Source organism: Canis lupus, chromosome 30 (genome assembly GCF_011100685.1).
Source record: "Canis lupus familiaris isolate Mischka breed German Shepherd chromosome 30, alternate assembly UU_Cfam_GSD_1.0, whole genome shotgun sequence".
NCBI classification, from domain to species: domain Eukaryota; kingdom Metazoa; phylum Chordata; class Mammalia; order Carnivora; family Canidae; genus Canis; species Canis lupus.
Genome location: NC_049251.1, coordinates 3,824,802 through 3,849,346, shown reverse-complemented (window position 1 = coordinate 3,849,346; position 24,545 = coordinate 3,824,802). Strand labels below are relative to the sequence as shown.

At 39.3% G+C, this 24,545-nt stretch overlaps 1 long non-coding RNA gene across 1 annotated transcript; it reads left to right on the top strand.

Moving 5' to 3' along the window:
* Positions 1–11,328: 11,328 nt before the first annotated feature.
* On the top strand, positions 11,329–23,074 carry LOC111093379. The gene is made up of 3 exons (XR_005381339.1): positions 11,329–11,716; positions 18,423–18,556; positions 22,540–23,074. It is a non-coding gene; the product is annotated as an uncharacterized LOC111093379 (long non-coding RNA).
* The last annotated feature ends 1,471 nt before the right edge of the window (positions 23,075–24,545 follow it).

The window sequence follows — 24,545 nt, the reverse complement described above, 5'->3', positions numbered from 1 at the left end:
ATAAGGATAGATTAGGCATGGAAATTTGCCATAAATTTCTTACCTCCTGACCCTCCATATTTCTCACAGTCTTGCTCTTTGCTCTGTTCCCGAAGGGCTCTCTAATGAGAATCATTCATTCTTTGACAATAGTTGGCATAGGAAAATGAAAAGATTCGTGGAAGAAAATAGAACCTCTGCCACTCACTTTACAAATATACTTAAGTTAGAATATATCATCCTGAGCCAAAGGGCCCCTTTCTAATGTCATTCTTCATTCTTAATAAAGATACGTTTAAAGAAGAGAAAGATCTTAGGTTTATGGCTCTTTGGTTACAAGAGGCATCCCATACGACAGTATTAAAAATGAAAAATTGTCCCTTCATTAGTAAGGATGGAACTTTTTACAATATGGGGCCAGGCTGGTGAGTGGTAGGACTTTATTTTATAAAATAGAAGACAGTTTTCAATTTTTATTTATTTATTTTCTTTTTGAGAGAGAGGAAGAGTGTGTGGAAGGACAGAGAGAGAATCTTAAGGAGGCTCCATGCCCAGAACAGAGCCCTACAAGGGACTTGAGGCAGGGCTTGATCTCACCACCCTGAGACCACAACCTGAGCTGAAATCAAGGGCCAGATGCTTAACCAGCTGAGCCACCCAGATGCCGCAGTAGGAGAAACTTTTTAAAGAGGAGATATTAAAAGACCCACCAGGATAGTGCTTCAGTCAGACCCACTGCAAGGAAAAAGTACACATAGATGTTGAAGACTGGAATTTGATATCTCTTAAAATTGTTGTTACCACATAGACCTTGGAAAGGCACATACCAAGTACATGGATTCTGTGTGAAGAACGATTATGGGACTGTAAGACCTTCTGAATATAACCCTAACAATGGAACCATGCAGACCGCATGCACAAAGAGATTAAGGGACTGCCAGCTTGGTATGATTTTAAGGGCTTCAGGTGATTCTTTCACTATCACCAACCCAGCTTTTGATGCCTGACATTCCACTATCAAAAATTAATTTTACTTTCATTACTCATGAGTGTTCTTTCAACCCCTGGAGAGATATCATTGAAACCTGTAAGCCACTTGTATCTTAAAACCTTAGTGTACATGAGATTTTAGTCCTTGTCCAAAAATAGAAGAGCAGAGCACATAGAAAGATTGAAGGTGGTGGAAGGAGACAAAGACACACAAAGGCTGTACTGAGCCCTGAGTGCTCATTTTGATGGTGGCTAGGTGTGTTGTGGCTGCCAGCTCCAAGGGTCTCTTGACCCTAGTACGTACATTTCTATGACTGGTCAGTGCGGATAGCTTAGCTACATCGGTAATTATAGTCCTGCTTTATAACATGCTCTCCAGTCCCAAATTCAGTCTAACTTCCATATGTAATTTACCACTACTTCCAACCTTGAAATGATCCCAGGTGTTAAGTGTCATTATCCCATTTTAGAAAACCGAGATCTTCTTGGTCACACAACTACTATGTTTGTCTGTGTTATGGCACTCAAATGCCAGGTACCCTTTCATTCTCATTTTTAGCTTCCACCCAGAATTATTAGTAAGCAATGTGTACAAGGAAAGATGACTTAGGAAGGATTCCAATCACACATGCTCAAGCTACCAACCTTGGGCATAGCTCCTGTCCTCAGCTCTTTGTGTCACAAGATTAGTTTTTTCTTCCTAAGTGATCTAGTCTTGTTGGATCTTGTTTCTTCCATCCTAGACATGACGATCCCCTACCCTGAGTGCCTCTCCCCTCCATTATATAGAGAAATCCTCATCTAGATCAAATCCTATCCTGAAACGGCATTCCTTTCTTCATTAAACCAAAGCCCTGATGATTATCAGATGCTACTCATCTTAGAAACAATTTAGAAACCTTTTTTTGTTTTTGTTTTTGTTTTTGTTTTTAGCATAGTCTTTAAGAGTTTCAGGCTCTTCTCAAAAGGCCCATCATGAAAGTGTCCCAAGAAACTTGGTTTTTCACCTTCAAGGAATCCTCAGACCAACTTCTCAGAAAATAAAATATTCTCTGTGCTATTGTTATTATAATTCTATGTTAAATAGATAATTAGAGTGTATAATAAGGCAGGGGATGGTTTGATAATGGTACTCTCGCTTGCTACATAGAATAAGGTTATTGAACTTCTCTTTGTATTGTAATTACAACACCTTCCCTATTTATTTCACAAAGATGTTGAGGATCAAAACTAATTGTTTTTTTCTTTGTTAACTATTTGTTTTGAAAGGTATAAATGACTATGTAAGCCAAAATGAGGTTTATCATCATTATTGCAAAAGGTTTATCTTTAAATAAATTAGAATATTAGGCAGATGAGTCATATGAAAATAAGCTCTCAGTCTAGAAAAAGATCACTGTCTAATAATTTACTGAATAAACACATATAAGTTAGTGTGCATCCAGGGCTGAAACCACTGGATTATAGGAAAAATTTGAGTAAAATAGTATTTAAACTCTTTATTATGGTATAAAATGTTCTTCAGAATTTGGGCTCTAAAACTTTTTTTTCCTTTTTTTGAGATACAATTGACATATATATAAAATCACACATTGTATGATTTTAACGTGCAGTGTGCATAGATTTGATACATTTACATAGAGCAAAATTATCACTGTGGCATTAGCTAACACCCCCATAATTAACATTTCCTTTATGTGGTGAGACAATTTAAGATCAACTCTCTCGGTAACTTTCAAATATACAGTATGTTGCTGCTAACTATAATCACCATGCTGTATGCTAGAGCCCCAGAACTTATTATCTCACAGCCAGAAGTTTGTACCCTTTGAGTGTCTCCCTATTCCTCTCATCCTTCAGCCCTGGGTGACCACTATTCTATTTCTAGGAATTTGGCTTCATTAGATTCGACATATAAATGAAATCATATAGTATTCATCTGATTTATTTTAAAAGTATTATGCCCTGAGGGTCCACATGCATACGTACATGCCACATCTTCTTTATCCAATCATACCTCACATCATTGCCTAGTCATCTGTTGACAGTTACTTAGGTTATTTCTATATCTTGTCTGTTGTGATGAACATGCAATGGACATGAGAGTGCAGATCTTTGAGATCGTTTTCACTTCCTTTGGATATATACAGAGAGGTGGGATTCCCTGGTCACATGGTAGCTCTATTTTATTTTATTTTTTTTATTTTTATTTTTTAAAGATTTTATTTTATTTTTTAAAGATTTTATTTATTTATCCATGAGAGACAGAGAGAGAGAGAGAGAGGCAGGCAGACAGAGACACAGGCAGAGGAAGAAGCAGGCTCCATGCAGGGAGCCTGACATGGGACTTGATCCTGGATCTCCAGGATCACACCCTAAACTGAAGGCAGCGCTAAACCGCTGAGCCATCAGGGCTGCCCGGTAGCTCTATTTTAAACAAGAGGAACCTCCATGCTGATTTCCAGAGTGGCTGCACCAATTCACACTCCCACCAACAGTGCATGAGGGCTCCTTTTCTCCACATTCCCACGAACACTCATTGTCTTTTCTCGGACAGCCCTTCTAACAGGTGTGAGGTAATATCTCATTGCGGCTCTGATATGCATTTCCCTGATGATGAGTGATGCTGACTATCACTATTCATGGGCCTGTTGGCCATTTAGGTATCTTTGTTCCCTGCCTCATTTTCAAGTCTAGCCTCTTCTATCCCTTCACACTCCACACCCACCCTCCCAAGCACCATATATTTTCTAATCTCCATGATGTTGCACATGTGGTCTCCCAAACCTGAGATTTCCTTTCTAGTCTGTTTGGTGAACCACCAGTCATCCTTTAAGACCAAATCTGACTTCCGTAGGCAAAATGAATGTAGAGTCCTCAATATTCCTGCAGGGTTCCATGTGTACCTCTACTGCTCTGACTACTCCTACTAATGGCACACATAGGTTTTTTTTTTTTTTGGGGGGGGGGGGGAGGTTTTAGCTAAGCAATTTATTAGGTGGCTTACATTGAATGTCTTTAATTCTTATGATTAAAAGGTAATCATTTTTTGATTTGTTACTTTAAGTCAGTAATAACTTACTTTGTTCATTGTAGTTTATATTCCAACAAATATCTTTTGTCAACTTTTGAACAAATGAACATCCTGAAAACCTAGTTTGTGGTGAGCATGATACTTGCCACTAAAATAAATGGCAGTCTCTGTCTTTAGGGAGATAATCACCAAGTGAAGAGGCAGGCATTTAGCCAACAAATAAAATTAGAAAGGCTTAACATCAAGCAGAAGCAGCCTGACATTACCTAAGAGAACCTATAGGGAAGTGGCCATTTATACACTAGCAGAGGGAAAGGAAAACATAGAACAATGAAGCAGGACGTATTTCCCCTGTGACAAACAGGTGAAATACACTATACCTATGTAATCAAACTTTTGGTCACATTGCAAACTTTGGTTTGCTTTGTAAAGTGGTGAGAAATGTTATAAGGTCAAATGGCAGATGATACAACATTTATTAAAAATCAGTAATTTGGGGGTTGCCTAGGTGGCTTAGTAGGTTAAACATCCAACTCTTGGTTTCCGCTCAGGTCCTGATCTCACGGATTGTGAGATCAAGCCCTGTGTTGGGCTCTGTGCCCAGTGGGAGTCTGCTTGAATATTCTGTCTCCTCCTTCTCTCTCTCTCTCTAAAAAAATAAATATATCTTTTTAAAAAATCAATAATTTTGTCAGTAGCCTCTCTATATCCCAGATCTCAACTAGGAAAAGTCACTCTCTTGCTCTGAGGTTTCCACCTGCCTTCTAAATGGAACATACAAATGCGAATACCATACTTGGGGTAACTGTGACCACCTGACTTTCCTACTTCAGTTGAGTTTTTCCTTCATTACCCAATTGGAAATCTATTTGAGGTTTTCCAGGGCTATGAAACAGCAGAGATTTCTACATTTCTCCCTCTGCTTCCAGCTCCAAAAGAGGTTATTTGGCAAAATGAACATGGAGTATGAGAAGTAACCACAAAACAACTCTATCCAAATCCTAATCTATTATTATTGATAGAATCCAAAATAATGAAATTTTACTATAAGGCATGTTAACGTTGTTAGAAGGAAAATGTATCAAAAATATAGTATCAAATATAACATTTTAAGCTTGACATAAATTAATATATGACAAAACTATAATGTAATTGAGGAAAACTATAGTGCCCCTAGGAAGTTGTAGCTGCGGAGATTAGAAATATAAACATGTTTTTACATGCTGAAGCCATGGAGACAAGTGTTTGTCTAAGCTGTTTTGTTCTGTTCAGTTGGCTGGTGGGTAGGAAGGAGAGAAAAAAAATCTTGGTAAAAAATGTATAATTCTAGTGTATGCTGAATTTAATATATATGTTATAACTTTAGTGTTTATTAAGAACGTAACACATGTTTATTTGCTAAAAATTGGTGTTTGACATTTGCTGGAAATGTTCTATTTTCATACAACAAAGTCAGTTGTTATTAACTTTAATTTACAAATTAGGAAATGATTATATTTTAATTGTGAGAATTTGAGATATTCAAAGTAAAATGACTAATCTGGTGCTTAGTAAAAAGCGGGTTGACATTGTATCCGGTTGTTAATAGCAGGAATAGTCAGAATAACTAACACATTTGGAAAATTCTGCAGGCACAGAGTGGACCATACAATTCCCTTCACCTAAGGAAGTTGGATTTGGGTCTTTAAGGATGACTGGGCATTCCAACAGCCCAGAAAGGAAATTCCAGGCCTGGGAGACAGAATGTGCACAGACATGGAGATAAGGAAATATGTGGCATTTTAGGAGGGCTGGTGTGGGTGGAAAGAAAGAGGGGGGGAGATTGGAAAGGAGGCAGAAGCCAAAGTCTGTAGGGCTTTTTATGCCATGAGAAGGCATGTAGAGATTATTTCACCTGTGATTATTTTCTATAAGCCAGTGGCTTCCACCCTGGAGGAACACATTACTGAACTGGGGAAATTTTTTTAAATACTAATTGGTTCATCTCCCTCACAACACACACAAACATATAGCCAGAGTTTGCAAATAGAAATACAGGATACCCAGGCAAATCAGAATTTTAATACTTTTTTTTCTAGCATAAGTATGTCCAGTGCAAACTTTGGAACACATTTCTAATAAAAGTATTTATTGTTGACTTGATATTCAAGTTTGACTCAGTGTCCGGTATTTTTTTTTTTTTCCCCTGGGAACCTACTCCTTTAGAATAATCAAATCAGAATCTCTGAGATGGCTTCTGGTCAACAGGGTCTCTTAAAGCCCTCCAAGCATTTTCACATGCAGGCAGGGTTAAGAACTCTGGGTCTAAGTGATGGACACTCGGATAATTTCAAACAAGGAAGTGGCATATTTGAAAGATCACTGAAGGAATAAATGTCCTCACCATTTTGTGGAGGAGAAGCTAAAGGAAGGAGAGACTAGTGACAGGGAATCTGCTATGAGATAATTTTGCAGGCATCTGGTCAAGAGATGGAGTTGGCTGGAGCTGTGGTAACATAGAGAATAAGTGATTTTTGACCAGTGACTCAGGTCATGTCAACTAAGAACTTACGGGAACATAGGTCACCATAAGAGTAGATGACCACTGGATCCCTGCCAATGTGGCCATTCCTTAGCTCCCCTCCTCCCTCTTCTTCCTCCTCTGTTTTAGGCTTGAGTATAGCTGCCTTTTATTACCTAGGTGACCTTGGACAAGACACTTAACCTTTCTAAGACTTGGTGATTCTTCTGTAAAATGGTGAGGGAGTAGTAGTAACCTATTTTGGAGCATTATTTGTAAAGATTACATGAAACACATTTAAAAGTCTCATGATTGGGATCCCTGGGTGGCGCAGTGGTTTGGCGCCTGCCTTTGGCCCAGGGTGTGATCCTGGAGACCCGGGATTGAATCCCACGTCGGGCTCCCGGTGCATGGAGCCTGCTTCTCCCTCTGCCTGTGTCTCTGCCTCTCTCTCTCTCTCTCTCTGTGTGACTATCGTAAATAAATAAAAATTAATAAAAAAATAAAAGTCTCATGATTAATAGGTTATAGCCATTATTACCCCCCACGTTGTTGTGATTATAAATTTAATCAACCGGATTCTGGTTGCTTTTCTCTTTCACTTTCTCTCCCGAGTCCTCTCCCATTCCTGGTTTCTAAACTCCTTCATCCTCTCCCCTCTCCCTCAACAGTGACTTTTTGAATCCTGGAGCATCTGGTGTTACCTGAGATATGCTGAGGAGAGTTTAGACTCATTTAAGGCAAGAAGATAGAATTAGTCTGAGTATGGTAGCTATAACAAATTCTGAGAGGAAAGGACTATAGAATGGCCTAGGGAAAGCCTGAACTATACCATTATTCTGTTCTAGATAGCCAGCATCAAAGAATCAGCGGATCCGAGGTCAGGCAGCAAGGGTCCTAAACATGTATGAATGTAGCATGATATTCTATAAATTTAAATAATAGACACACTTAGGCACAGCTTTTTAGTTCGTATAGCCTGTGAGGATCTCACTCCACATCCAGCGTTTTGCATTGGTTGTATGTAGAGGAGTCCATAGGGAAGGCTCTTCCTTATTTGGACCATGGTCAAGAAATAAGTAATAAAAGTCACTCTGGGGACACTCCAGGAATTTCTCGTGTGGACCACAGTAGGTGACATTATTGAATGAATGCTTATTTTTATGATGTGGCAAATGGCACTGTGGCTAAATGAGAGAATGTTCTTCGTTTTAGGGCTAAAGGATCATGATGACTTATTTCCAGATGACTTAGCAGAAACCATTTGAAATAAATACATACACAGACACATGGATTCGTATTTATATCTGCAGGGGGCCGGGAGAAAAAACAAATATGGCAAAATTGGTGAGTGTAGCTGAAAGCTATGTGTGCTCTATTACTTTTTAAAAGAAAATACATCTAAGTTTTAAGATAAAGCAGCAGCAAGGAAAGTAAATTCCTAAACACATAGATACATGCATGATTTAATTGACTAAGTAGCACCGAATACATGATTACCATTACCCAAAAGAGGAGGAGAAACAGGCTCTGGAATCAGACAGATCTGAGCCCCAAACTTGTGCGGCTGGACAAGTTAGAAAACCCAAGCCTCAGTTTCCTCATCTGTAAAAAAAAGAAAGAAAGAAAGAAAGAAAGAAAGAAAGAAAGAAAGAAAGAAAGAAAGAGCTTAACAATGATATCGGGACTCCCTTCCTGCTACTCCTCTGTTACTATTGCATAATTGAGTAAGATGATAAAGGTGAGGAGCTTAGCCCCAGGCCGGGGACAGGCCGAGAGCCCCAAGCAGAGTCCTCTCTCTCACCATCGTGACCCCAGAGCATATGGGAGTAAAACCAGGAGCATCCTGCTGTTCAATCTTTGATCTGCTGGGTTACTTTTTTTTTTTTTTCCAGAAAAAAAGCAAAAATAGCATTTATTTTTTTATTTTTTAAATATATATATATATATTTATTTATTGATGTTCGATTTGTCAACATGTAACACCCAGGGCTCATCCCCTCAAGCGCCCTTTCTTTGACTTAAAAATGACCTGTCTCCAAGAAACTGACAAGTCAGTAAAAGAGCAGGGCCACTCTTTCGTGCGGGTACAGAAGCACAAATAAAAAGCCCTTTTCTGGGATCCCTGGGTGGCGCAGCGGTTTAGCGCCTGCCTTTGGCCCGGGGCGCGATCCTGGAGACCCGGGATCGAATCCCACGTCGGGCTCCCGGTGCATGGAGCCTGCTTCTCCCTCTGCCTGTGTCTCTGCCTCTCTCTCTCGGTCTCTGTGTGACTATCATTAAAAAAAAAAAAAAAAAAAAAGCCCTTTTCTATAGAGTAGGTGGCATAAGGGTGGCATTCCCCCTCACTGTCATCACTAAAGCCAGCCATAAACAAATCATAAAAAACGTGCTTAGAAATTTCACTCCCCAGTAATAGCCGAAACAAAGGCAGAAAATTGCAGCTCTCTGTGTAATAACTAAGCCTCTCGTTATGTGCTGCTGTATTAAATATAAAACATTTTCATTTCCTTTGTATAGGAAATTCAATAGGACCTGAAAAGGGGGTCAACCAAGTACTGTGACTCCCACAATAAAATGTGAGTGGTGCTAATATTCCTTTTCCAACTCTCGAGTGACTGCAAATAACCAAACAGATAAAATGTAGCTTTCATAAAACTCAAGGTTTGGTGGAGAATTAGCATGAGACTTGTACTTGCTACTTGCTAACGGAAGGTTGGCCAAGAGCTCAGATTTATGCCATGAAATTTAAATGGTTCTCTCTTGAGGTTTTCTTGACAATATCATCGTCCGCGGCTGAGTTCGTTTATTGGCACTTTAGTGCGGGGATTGTTTTTGGAGGGGTGGGGAGTGGGAGGGTAGGGGTGCCGGTAACCTATTTCTTGAAGAAACCCGGCACTTATGGGGCTCTAGGGGATTTTAAAGCAGGGAATTTGGAAGAGGAACACATGCAAAGAGTCTCCAACTGCTGAGGCAGAATCAACAACGTTTACAAAATTACATCGGGGGGAAAAAATAACATGGTAAGATCACAGTTCTTTTGTTGGGGTGTTTATAACATAACACATGGCTCCGTCTCACCAGGCTTCTGAAATTAGAATGATATCGCTAGAAGATTTGTATGGATCAGGCTTCGAATTTGCATGCAAGTTTGCAGGGAATTTTGCACAAAGCTGAAATCTCAAATTGAATTCAGACCCAGGTGTCCCAGTAGCCAGGGCGCGCCCGGTACAAGGTCGCTAACCGATTTAGAAATGGGAGGTCACAGATTAACGTTAGGGAAGGACGTTAGGCCTATAAGCAATTCAAGCAGAATTTAATTACAAAAAGGGTAGCTGAATAATGGCACACATAGCTAAAGGCAGCAATAGATGCAGGAATTGTAAATCAGTTCAAGGAAGCGGAGAGAAAACGGAAATAAATAAAATAGGAAAAAAAAAAAAAGAAGAAAACAAATCAAGTCTCTTAAAAAATATCCTAGGGTTAAGTGAACAAGCCTCAGTGGATCAGAGTCAAGGCTTTAATCTTTCCATGTCCCTGTGCTTTGAAAAAGACACCTAAGCAGTAGTTCATTGATTTCCACAAAGGCCAAAGACCTGGGTCATCCACCCAATTGAATTCCTTTGTGCCGTCCACGTGCTCACCCTATATTGTCTGTCCCCTTACAATTTTATCTCCCCGTGTACACATCTCTCCCACCACGGGTAGGACACAATTATTCTGTTCTTGCCAACACGAGCTACATAATCAGCCTGGGAGCTGACATTTCATCCCCGCCCTTGCCGTGCACCAGGGGAATTCAAGGTCCGCGTCCTCTGGGTCTTGTCGGGGCCACATAGCACTGCAAAAAAGAATTCGCCTCAAGCTGGAACTTTAAAAACAAAAAACAAAACAAAACAAAAAAACCCCCACACGTCTAATAATAATTATGCTGTTCTTTAAGTGACTGTATTTCTGGACAAGGAAATAAAAAGAAGGCCAACGTTCAAATGCCAAAACAGCAGAGGATGTGTGTGGAATGGAGCTTACAATGGAACTGCCAGCAAGCTCGAGCTAACATTAGAAGCATGTGAGAGTTGGCAACCCACGCTCACGTGGAGCGAAAGAAACATTTTTTTTTCTTTCTTTCTTTTTTTTTTTTTTTGTACATTCCAGTTCCTGTTGGTTCTGATCCCTTGAATGTTGCTTGGGATATTACGCTCTCAATTCCAAACAAATTTCAGCTAAACCTCAAAATATTTTCAACGAGGAGAAACCAAACATGATTCCTACTAAGCATAATAAATCAGCTCAAATCTCAGTAAAGCTTTCAGAATCTACTTAGAACCCTGAGGTGTTAGAGTTCCCAGGAAAGAACTAACCATTCTCATGTCTAATTTGTAATGTTTGGGTTTTGGTTTTAGGTCGATTTGATATTTTTAAGCGATTTCACTCTCACTCCCCCGCACCACTCAATCTAGCGTCCACCAGTGCTTTGGGATCAGGCTGCTTATTTTTAAAAAAATAATCCAATTGACATTTATTGGGCAGGTGGTAGCCAGGCATCTTCTCTGGAGGGAGAGAAAATTATTTTAGGTGTTTCCCCATTCTCCTGCCTTTCGGACTAAGTGAATTTCAGCACCTGATCCAAATCACAAAGGTCATCCATTAGCAGAAAGCAGAAACTAATTTGGCTTTCCCTGGCACCTCTCATACCCCGTAATTGTCTAATAGTTTGCATGGTGATAAGTTGGAGCCTTGGAGAAAAATGGTTTGTATGCAGGTTACGTATCAGAACGCCACCACGTTCTTGGGGCCGACTTGCAACACCGCTTTAGACGTAAGGCTCCACCGCAAGAGGGTGGCTGTTAATTTATTGACCAGCCTGCTTTACATCGAGTTGTCTTTCTTACCGAATCTCAAATAACTATTTTGTTCTTCATTAATAATCTTAAAACAGCAGCTACACAAGTAGATTTCTGGTGGATTTTCCCCTTTTGTCATACTCTCTTCTCTCCTCTGTCATTAGTTCAATGACTTATGACTTCACAGTGGTAGGCCTAGAAAAGACGGTTGACAGTTTGAAACCAATATTTGATTGGCATCATGGTTTCTGTGACATCCTAGATACAGATGGAATGTGTGGGGTAGATTCACCCTCTGCCTTCCAATGGCTTCTTTTATAGAAAATGAGAGAACAGATTGATTAAGAAAACCTAGAAGAATAAATAAAGGTAAGGAATCTGCTGATGCAGCCCTACATGAAGAATTGTATTACTTATTTTTAGATTTACGCTTAGAAGACAAAGAAATCTATATGAGCCCCTGCCTGTCTCTATCTTTCCTCCAAGCTCTTTTAAAAAATTATATATATGTATTTATATATATATATATGCAATCACTTTGACATTATTCCAGAGAAATACATTTTTATTCTTTCCTATTGATTTATAACTTCTTATTTTTCTTACCCTTGTCAAAACTTTTCACTTATGACCCAAGAGCCAGGGAACCAAAATCAGTACTGTCCTGTTTTGAGTGTCATCGTGTGGTGATCCTAAGTGGCCCCTAAACACTTTTGTCAATATTTATTGATGGGATCCACAGGCACTCTGAGTGATCCCACTCTGGAGGGGCATAAACCAATGGCACGCTGAACGGGAGAAGGACGTGGTCCTGCTGTAGGCCAGAGCTGGCAAGGTAGCACTGGGCTACTCAGGGGTCATTGACAAAACGTCAAACATTTCAAATTTCTGACTAGCTCGCTGACTAATGCCATGCTAAGCAGAAACAGGACTATTTCCTCCAAGGAACCACCAGGCCCACAGACACACAAACACACAGAAATAAATACAGTTTCTGTGCGTTTTTTTTTTCTCTTCCAGTTGCCCGCTCCCTTGCTTTCTCTGTCTTACATGTGTGCTCTCTCACACCCACACACACATACACACACATACACACACACAAATAGTCTACAGGGAAATTAAGCGGTGCCAACGAAACAGTGTACTGAGAAAGTTCTTGGATAAATTAACAACGCAATTACATTACATGACATGCCACAAGATGGATGAGGAAAACTTGGCTGGTATTATGTTCTGTTTTCAAATTGCAATTTATTTGAGGGTTTTAATGGATGCCTTATTAAAACATCTCGGCCCTGGTCAGGTTTCAGCATATGTCACAGTGGCCTGTGATTGATGACACCCTCTGCTGCTTCTCTTGCACATTTGCAGGGAATTTAAGCAAAGAGGGAATGAGCTGAGGCCCAGCTTTGTATTGATCGTGTGGAGGTGCGCTGCCTGGGAGCACAGTCTAATAACATTCTCTTAGCTGAACTGCTTCACATGAAGGCATTTATTACGAGAACTAAAATGTTATATTGCTCAGAATAAAAGAATATTGTACAAACAAAAGAGTTAGCAGTGAGTGGGGGAGACGGGGAGGCACAGGCATGCTATGGAACCATGCCTTGTTATCTTTCAGAAGCCACATTTCTAACTGTTGGTGGAAAAAACTGAAGAAAGCTATGGTTAAAGAAAAGGTGAAAGAAAGAAAGGAAAAATGCTGTGGGCTTTATTTTTGCTCATTTCAACCAGTTATACATGTAGAACAGCAGAGTTCTGTGAGAAAGAGAATGCCAGGTGAGGATTGAGAAGTGAGCAGTCTTAAAGTCATTTGGAAAATAACTAAATATCAAAATAGAACATAGGACATTATTTGTAAGGCTACCCAAAATCTCTCTCATTTTATATATGCTGTTGTTAATTTTTCTGACAAGCGCCCACCAAAACACCAAGAGCCATTCACACCTGAAGCATAATTTTACTCCCATCCAAATTGTAGAAGTTTGATTTCTGTCATGTTTTAATTATAAAAAGGGCTCCATTTGCAATTTCAGCACTTGAAGTTTCATAAACCTGTATGTGAATTGTCAAGAAATGGATTAATGTTTAATCAAAAAAGCAGGATTCCCTTGGATATGCTGTATATGCAGGTACATCGAGTCACAGAAAAAAGACTAGAAGGATATAAAACTAGTTATTATTAGAGAAATGATGGTACTTTTCTTCTTTGTGCTTTTCTGTAGTACCTGAATTTTCTGCAACAAATGCATAGGACTTTTAAAAACAAAAGGATAAAAAAGCATTCTAAAGATGTTTGTGATATCCTGATTTATAAGAATACTTAGAGAAATCAGTATCCTTTGAAAGTCTACAATAAATATAATCTCAAGGAAAAGGATTCATTTTGCAGTAATATGTGAGTATTTCTTAGTAAGCAGACTTGCTGCATTGAAAACAGAAAACCACATGAATGAAAAAATAGTAACAATAGACAGTATGAAAATATCCCTATGCAACACGAAAAAAAAAGGTTAAGAAATAGAAGCTAAAAACAGTAAGAAGGAAACAAGAAAGTATGTTGCATTTCAAAACTCTGATAACATTAGGGCTTGTCAATCTCAGTCCAAAGGAGTTTATTTATTTATTTATTTGCTTGACCTGCTGATTGCTATTATTTGAACTGCCACATTTATTATTTTGTTAGCCTTTGAGGGCCTATAAAAATCTCACCTAATTATATCGGAATCACCTAGCATCACAGCTGAAGCCAAAGAAGGTGCAAAAATGCCCAACAGCTTTTCCTTGAAATGGAAGGGAAAAAATAGTTAAAGAATGAACAAACAACAGAAACCAAGAATACTCAGGAAAGCCAGCTTTATGAGTCTCCCAAGAAATGGATACAGAAAACATTTTTTAAATGTTGACAGAAACTGTTAAGTTGTAAAAATGGATTTTTTTAGCATTGTCAGTTGAATGCACCTTCTAATGTGTGAAATACCAAATTTACAGTCTTTGACTAGATTGTGATACCTTTGGTGGAGTGGTGCTGGGGAAAAAAAGGGAAATGTTACTTAACCTCCCAGGTCTCTTTTTCTCTTGGATCATAGATTTCATATCCCTCTTCTAGGCCTTCTTACGACCCTTCATCTTCTGTGACTGAATGCCTATCTGATTATCAAAAGGGAATAACTTTCTTTCCCTTTACTGTGAAGACAGTTGCATAATGTCAGCAACTCTAGGTTTCTTTGTTCTAAAATGAGGACCAATTGTCCAGTCTTGGAGAATTACTTAATTACAAATTAATTTTAAGTCAGTTAATGTTCATTGAGCATTATCTATAACGCAGTGAGCAGGGCAGTAGCACCTCCGTTCTGACGACAGCCAGCTTTAAGAGCCAGCTTCTTCTCCCTACAAATGCATCCAGCCACACAGGCCACAAGTTAGTCACCCACCCACCCCAGCTTGGAACTGAAGAGCTAAAGCAATAAGATGAGGAGGAACGGCCTTTGTCAAAGCAGTGAAAACAAACATTTATCAATAATTGTGTAGCTCAGCTTGTGTGAACAAGCTATGGATGAAAACACCCACGGGTATGCCCTATCTTTCAGGGTCATTCACGGATCGTAGGCGGCCTTTATAGGAAATTTCCAATAGTGTAAAGCCGATGATGAGCCCAGGGCGGATGGGAAAGAACAGCCCATAGCAAATGGTAAAGCAACATCGGGAGGGACTGGGGACCGTGCCCTCCGCAGGAGCAGAGTGCCACCGTAGGGTGGGACACAGGAGGGGGGGGGGGATCACGGGGCAACGGGGGAGGAACACAGCACAGGAATAAGAAGGGTGAGGTGAACACCCTGAACTAATACAATGTCACTTATCAATCATATCTATGAGGTCGGGACAGGGAGGGCGGAGAAGGCCACATAGGACATGAAGTCTTGAATTATTGTAGCTATTCTCTGAGGCACTTCCACCCTGAGATCCAGGCAACATACACGCTTAGTAAAGGAGAAATGGAAATTCCGATTCTCACCCAGAGATGCAAAGCTAATGCAACTGTTGGACTTACAAAAGGTCCCTGGTAAGGAATATTTGCTCCCTGGTAAGGAATGTTTGCTGACCCAAACTCATGAATATACATATACTTCACTCATTATTCAACTTCTGAGTGAATCTGTATAAGTACAGTTCACGTGGTTTTCAGTTATTCTCAAGTAATCTCTTCGCGTTTCAAGGTCCCAATTTAAGTATCTATGTTAGTTAGGTTTCTTGGTTGCATCAGTGATTGATTTTGGCTGAATTTGCAAAAGGCAATTCCTTGGAAAACCAGTCAAGAAGCTCGGAGAAGCGGTGAGACTTTAAGTAGCTAGGAGTGGGGAGGGTCAGATCAGGTCCTGGATGGCCTCCCCCCCCCCCCGTCTGAGGGTTAATTTTGCAAGAAGCCACTAGTTCAGGGTCCTTCTTCGTCACTCGTAGCCTACACTTTTTCGTATTGTGTATGGGTTCCAAACGCAGTGAGCAAGAGGGTAGCCTAATGGGTGAGCCCTTTTCCAGTCCGCTTGCATTCTGTTTGCTTAGGCCCTGTGGACCAAAACCGATTGCACAGTCAAGCCCAGAGTCCACATGGAGTGGAGACACAACTACACGAATACAAGGTGTGATTCATTGAGGGCCATTACGGTGTCTGTTCACACACTCAGCTTCTGACTTCCATAATAGAAGGGAAGTGCCTGAACTCTTCCTCCGACACAGCCAAGTCACAATGAATTAACGGAATAAAAGGGAATAAGGGTGACATTAAGAAGAATAATGGATAATGGGTGGCAAAAATACATGATAAATGGTCACCATGGAATGCTAATTAGATTTTTGAAATGGAACTGAATCCACATAGACACTGTTTTATTCCTCTGAAAATTCTGGGCTGCAGACAGGTATCATCCATAAGGAATTCGTGACTTCCCTAAACCACCAGTTCCCCATTACAATGCGTGTGAACTTTCCAAACTAGCCAAGAAAACTATGAATTATAATCTCCATCTATTTTTTCTGAACAGCCATAATAAATATTCCTCAACTGATTTAGGTTACATCTGTTCACATTTCAATTCTTGTGTCTAAATGAAAAATAATAGAAGCCAAATATGAAATGTATATTTTAAAAGAATCTCACTGCTCTAGAAACTTGTTATCTTATATGTCACACTCAGTTTCTTTCCTTCTGATTGGTAAATAGCAGTTACTGTACACTGAGAAATGAAAATAAGTAGATATTTTCTGGCATTTTAGTGCACAAATATAACCCTTTAACCCACAGCATCCAAAGGTTAAGTCTCAAAACTGAGTCCATTAACCTTCCTAAATGGTTGTGATATTAAAAACTGGCTCTTAATAGCTATGGGTCATCATCTAATGCAATAACCATCAGCAATAAAGAATTATGGATTAAGAACATTATCTATCTATAAAATGGTCATTTATGACACTTGTGCACAGACCAAAATGTACAGATACCCATGGTCAAGAGTTCAGGCCTAATAATATACATTATGCTTTTATTAGTATAGTTATGGTATTAGTGAGTTTTAAGAGAAAATCATTACATTTACAAAAGGTTCAGGGTGTTTACTTCAAACGAAACTAACAAAGAAAATCTTCTGAATTCTCTTTCACTGAGCTACAACTCAGCCAGGTGGGGCTAATTGACTCAGAAGGTCAAATAAAAAAGAAAATAAACATGTTTTTAAATTGTCTAGAGTCTGGGCTGCAGAACAAATTTGGACTCATCTACATAATTGAGCAACAGCCACTAGACCAAAGCTTCTGCGTCTTTTATCACATAGAAAACTATTTCTTTAAATTGAGCTTTTTTGGTTGTTTTTATTATGTCATAAAATTCAATATACACTTACACGATAGTTACTATGTACCATCAGCAAGGATATGCTATGTCCGAATTCCATAGATATGAATAAAAGAAACTTTGATTTTCTAATAGAGACTTAGCCTCAGTCAATATTCCTAAGGACTTCAGTTCATTTTCTTAAGGAATTGCCACAAAATGCAATCTTCTGAAGAAATAGAACCATAGGGGATCCCTGGGTGGCTCAGCAATTTAGCATCTGCCTTCGGCTCAGGGCATGATCCTGGAGTCCCAGGATCAAGTCCCACTTCAGGCTCCCTGCATGGGGCCTGCTTCTCCCTCTGCCTGTGTCTCTGCCTCTCCCTCCCCCGCCCCTTGTCTCTCATGAATAAATCAATAAAATCTTTTTTAAAAAAAATCTTTAAAAAAAGAAATAGAACCATAAAAATAACCAAAGTTATAGTTTTTAAATATATGTACTGTATTAACCTGTGTTTTTGTCTTCAGCCCTGCAAAAGGAAGAAAAAATGTACTCAGGGTGAAATCACATTCAACCTTGTTCTAAGGAGATGGAGAAAGACAGATATAAGGGGGAATACAGAAATTTGGGGTGTTTTGCATCTTCTAATCATTTTTTTAAAAATTCTCTGGTTAAAACATTTGTGTTTTCCTGTGTTATCTGAAATTCATTAATTTAGATTTCCTCCTCTACATTTATTTAATTTAGATTATCACTATCTGACTTTTTGGATACAGAATTAATGGTCCATGTAATTCCAAGTGACAATGAAAAAAAAATGTCAGTGTTCAGAAACATGAAATACAGATTTATTAATAGAAAAATCTAGCATAAATAGCAGATCCCTAAAATGTGTTTAAAAACACATCAGCAAGCGACTTGTAAATATACATTTCCCATCTCAAGGAGCTGTTTAGGCCATCTTTAAAGATTTTATGTATTTATTTGAGAGAGAGAGAGAGCGCATGGCTGGTGGGGGATTTGGGGGAAGGAGAGAGGAATAGAGGGAGACAAGGAGAATTCCAAGCAGTCTCCATTTTTAATATAAAAGAGGGCTAAAAAAATTAAAATTAAGAAAAAAAAGTAACCTGAGATCATGACCTGAGCTGAAACCAAGAGTCCGATGTTTAACCAACTGAGTGAGCCACCGAGGTGCTCCTGGCCATCTTAATTCTTTTTAAAAGTTGTTTGCCTTTTCCCCCTGCTTCTAGGAATCAAAGCTCTGATGCATTTAGAACCTGAGCCTCCTGAAGAGAAGCAACGGTGTCTTTGTTAGTGAGAATCCTTGTAAGTGATCTAACTCAGCTCACCTGGGCCACACACCTTCTTCCCAGAGTCCTTCAAGGTATCTATCACCAATTCTCCATGATTTCCCGGACTAGGATGACTAACATCTGATCCACTACTGATAATGTGTGAGCCTCAAAAAAAAAAAAATGGTCAAATAAAATTACTAAAAAGTACTGCTTTTGTACTCCCTTACCCCATACTTACTCTCAACTTACTGCTGCCAATCTCAGGTCAGAATATTCCAAACCAATGCCAAGGAAATCAAGAAATTCTACAGGGTTGAAGTTAGCAAGTCCTATTAGTAAATGGTATGCCATACTAAATTATTAGGTTAATAGAAAAATAATTTCCAATACCAAGTGACATTTTAATAATCATAGAAGCATAACTTTTGTGTTTTACCTGCTCTTACAGAAGCCTAATGTTTATTTGGTATGCCAAACTTAAGCTCCTTGGAAGAAGGATTCATACCTATGAACCTTTATATCCAGCATCCCTAAAATGGCAATCAGAGTTCCATACATATTTATAAATTGATAATAACAAGTACTAAGCATCCTATAGTTGACTGTTCAGTGTACTTCAACAGATTCTCACAGTATAAGTTCTTGAAGTGTTTCCAGTCATGTTCTCAACTGGGCCACCAAGTACAGAGTTGAGAGCAAGCTTGCTTTCTGTTGGTAAATCTCCTTAGGATCCATCCTGTAATGTGGCTAGTTTGCCAGACTGCTTTCACCACAGGATGTTACAACAACATAATAATCAACCAAACTATGTTAACCAGACTCCCCAAAGGCATATATTCCATGAAATAAGTAGAAGCAATGCAATTTCACAATAAGTATAACATCGTTTAAAATTGTTGCCAACGATTCTCAAAGGTGTTATCTCTACATGTGTTAGCTCTTCATACAGATATCTAGAGTTCTTTTTCTGGAGGTATCCTTGTGACTTTCATTATAATCCATTGGGATTTCAGAAAAATATTTTTTTCTTTTTTCTACTTATGCTTAATTCTTAATCTCCTCCACTCATCCTTTTATTCTTCACCCACTCCCCTTCCGATTTTTGGATACTACAAATGATCACACAGTAGAGTTCCCATTTCTCGATATTTCATTTCTTTAAATGCTGGGCATTCGACAAGTTTTATTCGAACCACTGTCAGCTGGATCATTAACCAGGTACTGATATAGAGGGAAAGGGAATCTGTTTTACAGGAGGTGTCCCCCTGAAGTGTAAATTAAGTCAAACACTTCTTGAGTAATTGTATAGGGGAGTATTCAAAATAGTCACTTTAGGAGGCTTTACTTACTCCAACAACACAGATATTGTTAAAAACCCTAGAGCTTCTCCTGTGAAGTTGTCTTCAGGGCCTATGGTACATTTCATTGAAGTTCATTTGAATATCTAAACTTGAGTACTTTTTATTTAAACATGGTTCAGGAATGGATGGGATAAACAATAGCCTTATTAGAGCTCACCGTAAGTCAGAAGGTTTTTTTTTTTTTTAATTTACAAATATTCTTAAAGTTAAGCCTTCTTTCAAATAGAAATATGGTTGTGCTTAGATGATCTTGCAGGAGTTGTCTTCTTGTGGTAGAAGGTGGGGTTTCCATCGGCCTTAAGGAACTGGAGTACTGACGACTATCAGATTCACCTAAAATGGAAGCTGTCTCTACAGTCCTTTTATGGCTTGAAGACTTTTTTAAGAAAAGGCAGGAAATAAAGATCAGGGGTCTTTTCCACTGGGAAGCCCCTCCCTAGGAGCACCAGTTATGGGAATTGTCACAAACAACATGGAAAAATAACAGAGGACATGAACCCCTCCCCTCTACTACTTCCAGCTGGATCTCCAGAAAAATATATATATTAATCAATCAGCTCACTGATCTTGACAGAGCCGAGGACTCGGATATGTCCAGGACTAAGGCCCAGAAGTTCATATAGAGTCTTATTCACCTTCTGTTCCCTCCTAGTCTTTCCTCACGTCCACTATTCCTCACTCCAGCACCCTCCACAGCCATAGCCCATGGAGGCATTTGATATGATGATGAAGGAAGGAAGAGATGATCAACCTTAGCATACTGCCCACTTGTCCTCTCTCCACAAATGCACTATAGGGGGAACAGGAGTTATGTTCTTAAGCTGTCAAATTAAATATTCAGAACACATTGAAATTCCTTCTGTCTTTTCCTTTCTCCATCCTGTTTTTCAATCGTTAAGATTTGGGGCACTTGTCTGGACTTTGTTATAAAGTTACCCACTTTCCTACAGAAAATAATTTCTCCATCCTCATTTTCTCATCTTCTTTTAAAAAATTATAGACCTAGAATACAAATATATGCGCATATACATACAAATTTTATGCATCTATTATATATATCTACGTATAAGTAAAAGACCTAGGGATGTCTAATCTATTTCTAGGAGTTGGAAAAATAGCTATTGCTCTCAGAACCCACAATATAACTTCTGAAATAAGTTCTCCAGCTAAATATTTTGTATGTTCAGCTTTCTTTCCATAATGCCTCCTTGGGTGTTCATGTTATCAGCATCTCAGAAGGCCCTTATTAAAGGGCTAGGATTTGACAGGCAAACCAACTGTGCCAGTTGCCAATTTATTGCCTCTCAGCTCCAAAGCCACCCTTCATTGGCTGCTTGTGATACTGGAACATTTCTCCCTTGCCAGCTGGCACGAGGTTAATCTTTGTTAGTAGAGGGTATTGGAGGGACACTAGAAGAGGAAGGAGCTTCTTCTGACTCCTGTGTGCTTCATTTCTTCCCCCTTTGCAGCACTGGGTTGGTGTTTGGGACACACAATGGAGCTTATTTCCCCTATGGATACTCTGATGGCAGAAATTTGATTTGTTCTGTTGCCACCCAGACAAGAGGACTCTCATAAATCATTACAAATGTATCTAAGTTAATCAGAGGGAAGTGTTCCATTCCCTTTACCAGTTATCGGTCCTAGGGTAGATATGCAACCAAGTTGCAAATGGCAATATATGGTATATGAGGGAAAATACCCTAGAAGAACTTCCAGGAAAGATTTCTTTAACAAAAGTACACAAGATACAGGCAGCTGCATTTTCTGTCTCTGGTGTACCAACACCAGAGACAGATGGAGATGTGATGCGTGGGGCGGAGTGGCCATCTTGAGCCCCATAGGAGTAATAGCTGTAAAGCCAAGCATGGCAGAGTAAGAATAGAATCTGTATCTAGGGATGCCTTGGTGGCTCAGGGCGTGTTCCTGGGGTCCCTGGATCGAGTCCCGCATTGGGCTCCGTGCAGGGAGCCTGCTTCTCCCTCTGCCTATGTCTCTGCCTCTCTCTCTGTCATGAATAAATAAATAAAATCTTTAAAAAAAATCTGGATCTAGTGATGTGGTTGAGCTGCTGGATTAACCCTGAGGTCCCCTACCTTCAGACTTAGCATATACATGACAATTTTTTAAAGCCCCACACTATTTGGGATATTTGTTTTCTGATGAATTGCAGTTCAAAACACTCTAACATTCCTCAAAATGAACTTAACAAACACTCCCACTATACACCCATAAACCCCAGAATCCATTTTTATGTTCTAGAGAAGGCTAATCCTTATTGGAGGTCCTTAGACTCTTAGGGATTCTTGTCAAGAAGGTCAAGGAAATCTGAAAATCTTCACTCAACTGCTACAGAGATAGGATCTAGCCATTTTAAGACATGGAAAAAAATTCTCTACTGACTTTAGTTCTCTCCGCTTCCATTTTGGTCACTTTGTGAAAACACTGAAATTTATTTTCTGGTAGCTTATAAGGCAGCAAGATAGTCAAGTAGTTTAAAGAATGGGATCTGGAGTCCAAAGGTCTTTGTTCAAATCGTATTCCCTCTATTTTGCACAAAATATATGACACACAACTAATAGGGCTGCTGTTTACCACCTGTAAATAGGTACAATAGAACCTGCTTCATAAGGTTGTATATGGAACTTTGTTAGCCTTGAATACAGCTAACTTATTTTTTATTCATTAAAATCTCAATATTGCTTCAACAGAGTGCCAATAGACATATTTGGGGAATGTTCAGGACAATCCAGACAGAGGATGAGAGGCTTGGAAGGAATAATTCTGCATGGAAATATATCTATTTGGGATCTCATAAGAATTCTGAGTGGAACTCATATCTTTTGAAAAAGACAGGAGAAATAAGCCCTCCAACCAAAGAGGTGCTAATGGAGGGCTTCTTCCCCTTCATACTGGAAAGGACACTACTGATGAGCCTTGCCAAGTGGAGATGGGGCAAGTTGAAGATTATCCAGAAGCTCTCTAAAAGTGTGTGGGTTTAATGTCATGACTGCAAGGGATGGAAAGAGAACATTTTCATATACTTTGAAGAGCAACAAGAAACATTGAAAGGGAGGCCTCTTCATATTGTCTCCCCTACCCCACCACTCCTTGTTAAGGGTCAAACAGTTGTAGCATTGAAAATGTCATTATAAGTCACAGAGGAAATGCAAACGATGACCCTCTTCTCTCAAAATAAGCTGAAGCACCTTGTATAGTAGCAGAGCTTACAAAAAATTAAGTAAATAAATAATGGATGAACACTAACACCACTGTGCATTCAACACATCATTTAAGTCTTGGAACATTTGCAAGTGTTTATTTGCAAATATGTGCTTCTGGGCATTCACATATCCAAATTCCAAATCTGCGTAAACTCTAAACATTATATAGATAATGCAAAGTTTACACAAGGGATTCCAAAAATCCATCTTTATAGCGCTGACACTACATAAAGCAATATTTTCTGGTAATAATGTAAAAACCTTGAATTTTCAAATTGTTTCCTTTAAAAATAATCACCAGGCTCAGCCCTGGGAATGGTCTGATGAGGCAACACAGTTTGTAACTTTCCAGCCCTGTGCTTTGACTATTACCCTGTGACATTTGGTGTTCATAGGCATACTTAATCCCATAGCTTCTCTGCCCTTGGCCCACTCCCACTTCAGACCCACTGACAGTAGAACAAACAAAAAACCCTTTTGAAGCATTAGGACGAGTTTTGAAAAAAGTTCCATGGTTTCCCATTAGTAAGTATTCAATCAGGCATTCCTAGAAGAAGCCATGGAAGGAATCATGAAGGTTAATTCCAGGGGTAGGAGACAACCATGCATGTAGAGAAAGCTACAGAAAAGCCAATAGCACCTTTTTAATTCCCTTAAGATTTCTGCTACACTAATTATTGGTGGTCATATGAGATCACTGTACTTTATGAAATCACCCCTTTCACTGGGGAGAAGACAGGTACGTGTTTTGAGACCTGCCTGTAGCACAGGGCAGCCTTTGAGGACTGCTGTGTTAAACAGAAGTACAAACCAGAGCCCATGTGTTTTCTGACCTTATGGCAACTTGATATCTAACTAAGTGTGGGCATGTGTTAAGTCATATTCTGGTCCAAATTAAGAAACTTGAATTAAGAAACTGCTTCAGGAAGTTTAAACACACACACACACACACACACACACACACACATACATGCATGTGCTTTATCTACATGTAAAACAAACCTCGGACCAAACACTGAAATCTTGCTCCGTGGAAAAATTATGAAAATATAGCTCAGAAGCACCAGAAACACCCAGTATCTGCCAAACAGATCTCACATGAGCCTCTCCCCTGCAGCGCCAGCAGTCCTGCCACTTTGTACCCTACCACTTACTCCTACATACGATTTGATTTGGATGAATGTAGGCTTTCTAGGATTTTTATGTGTCCCTTTATTTTTCTGATCATCTCTAAACCATGCCCTTAAAAGTAATAGCCTTTGAGAATCTCTAGGAAACCAGAATTTATCTTTCTTGCCTATGTGCATTTTCCCCCAAAACACACCTATCTTGCAGGGGTTTTTTTGATTTGTTTTGTTTTACATAAACTAAAATGTAATCGGCCACTTTTGGACACACAACAAACTCAGGTTAGACTAATAGAGTTATTAGTACAAAGAGAAGCTTGTCCATAGCCTGTAGATGGCTAACGAAGGAATGTACCTACAAGATAT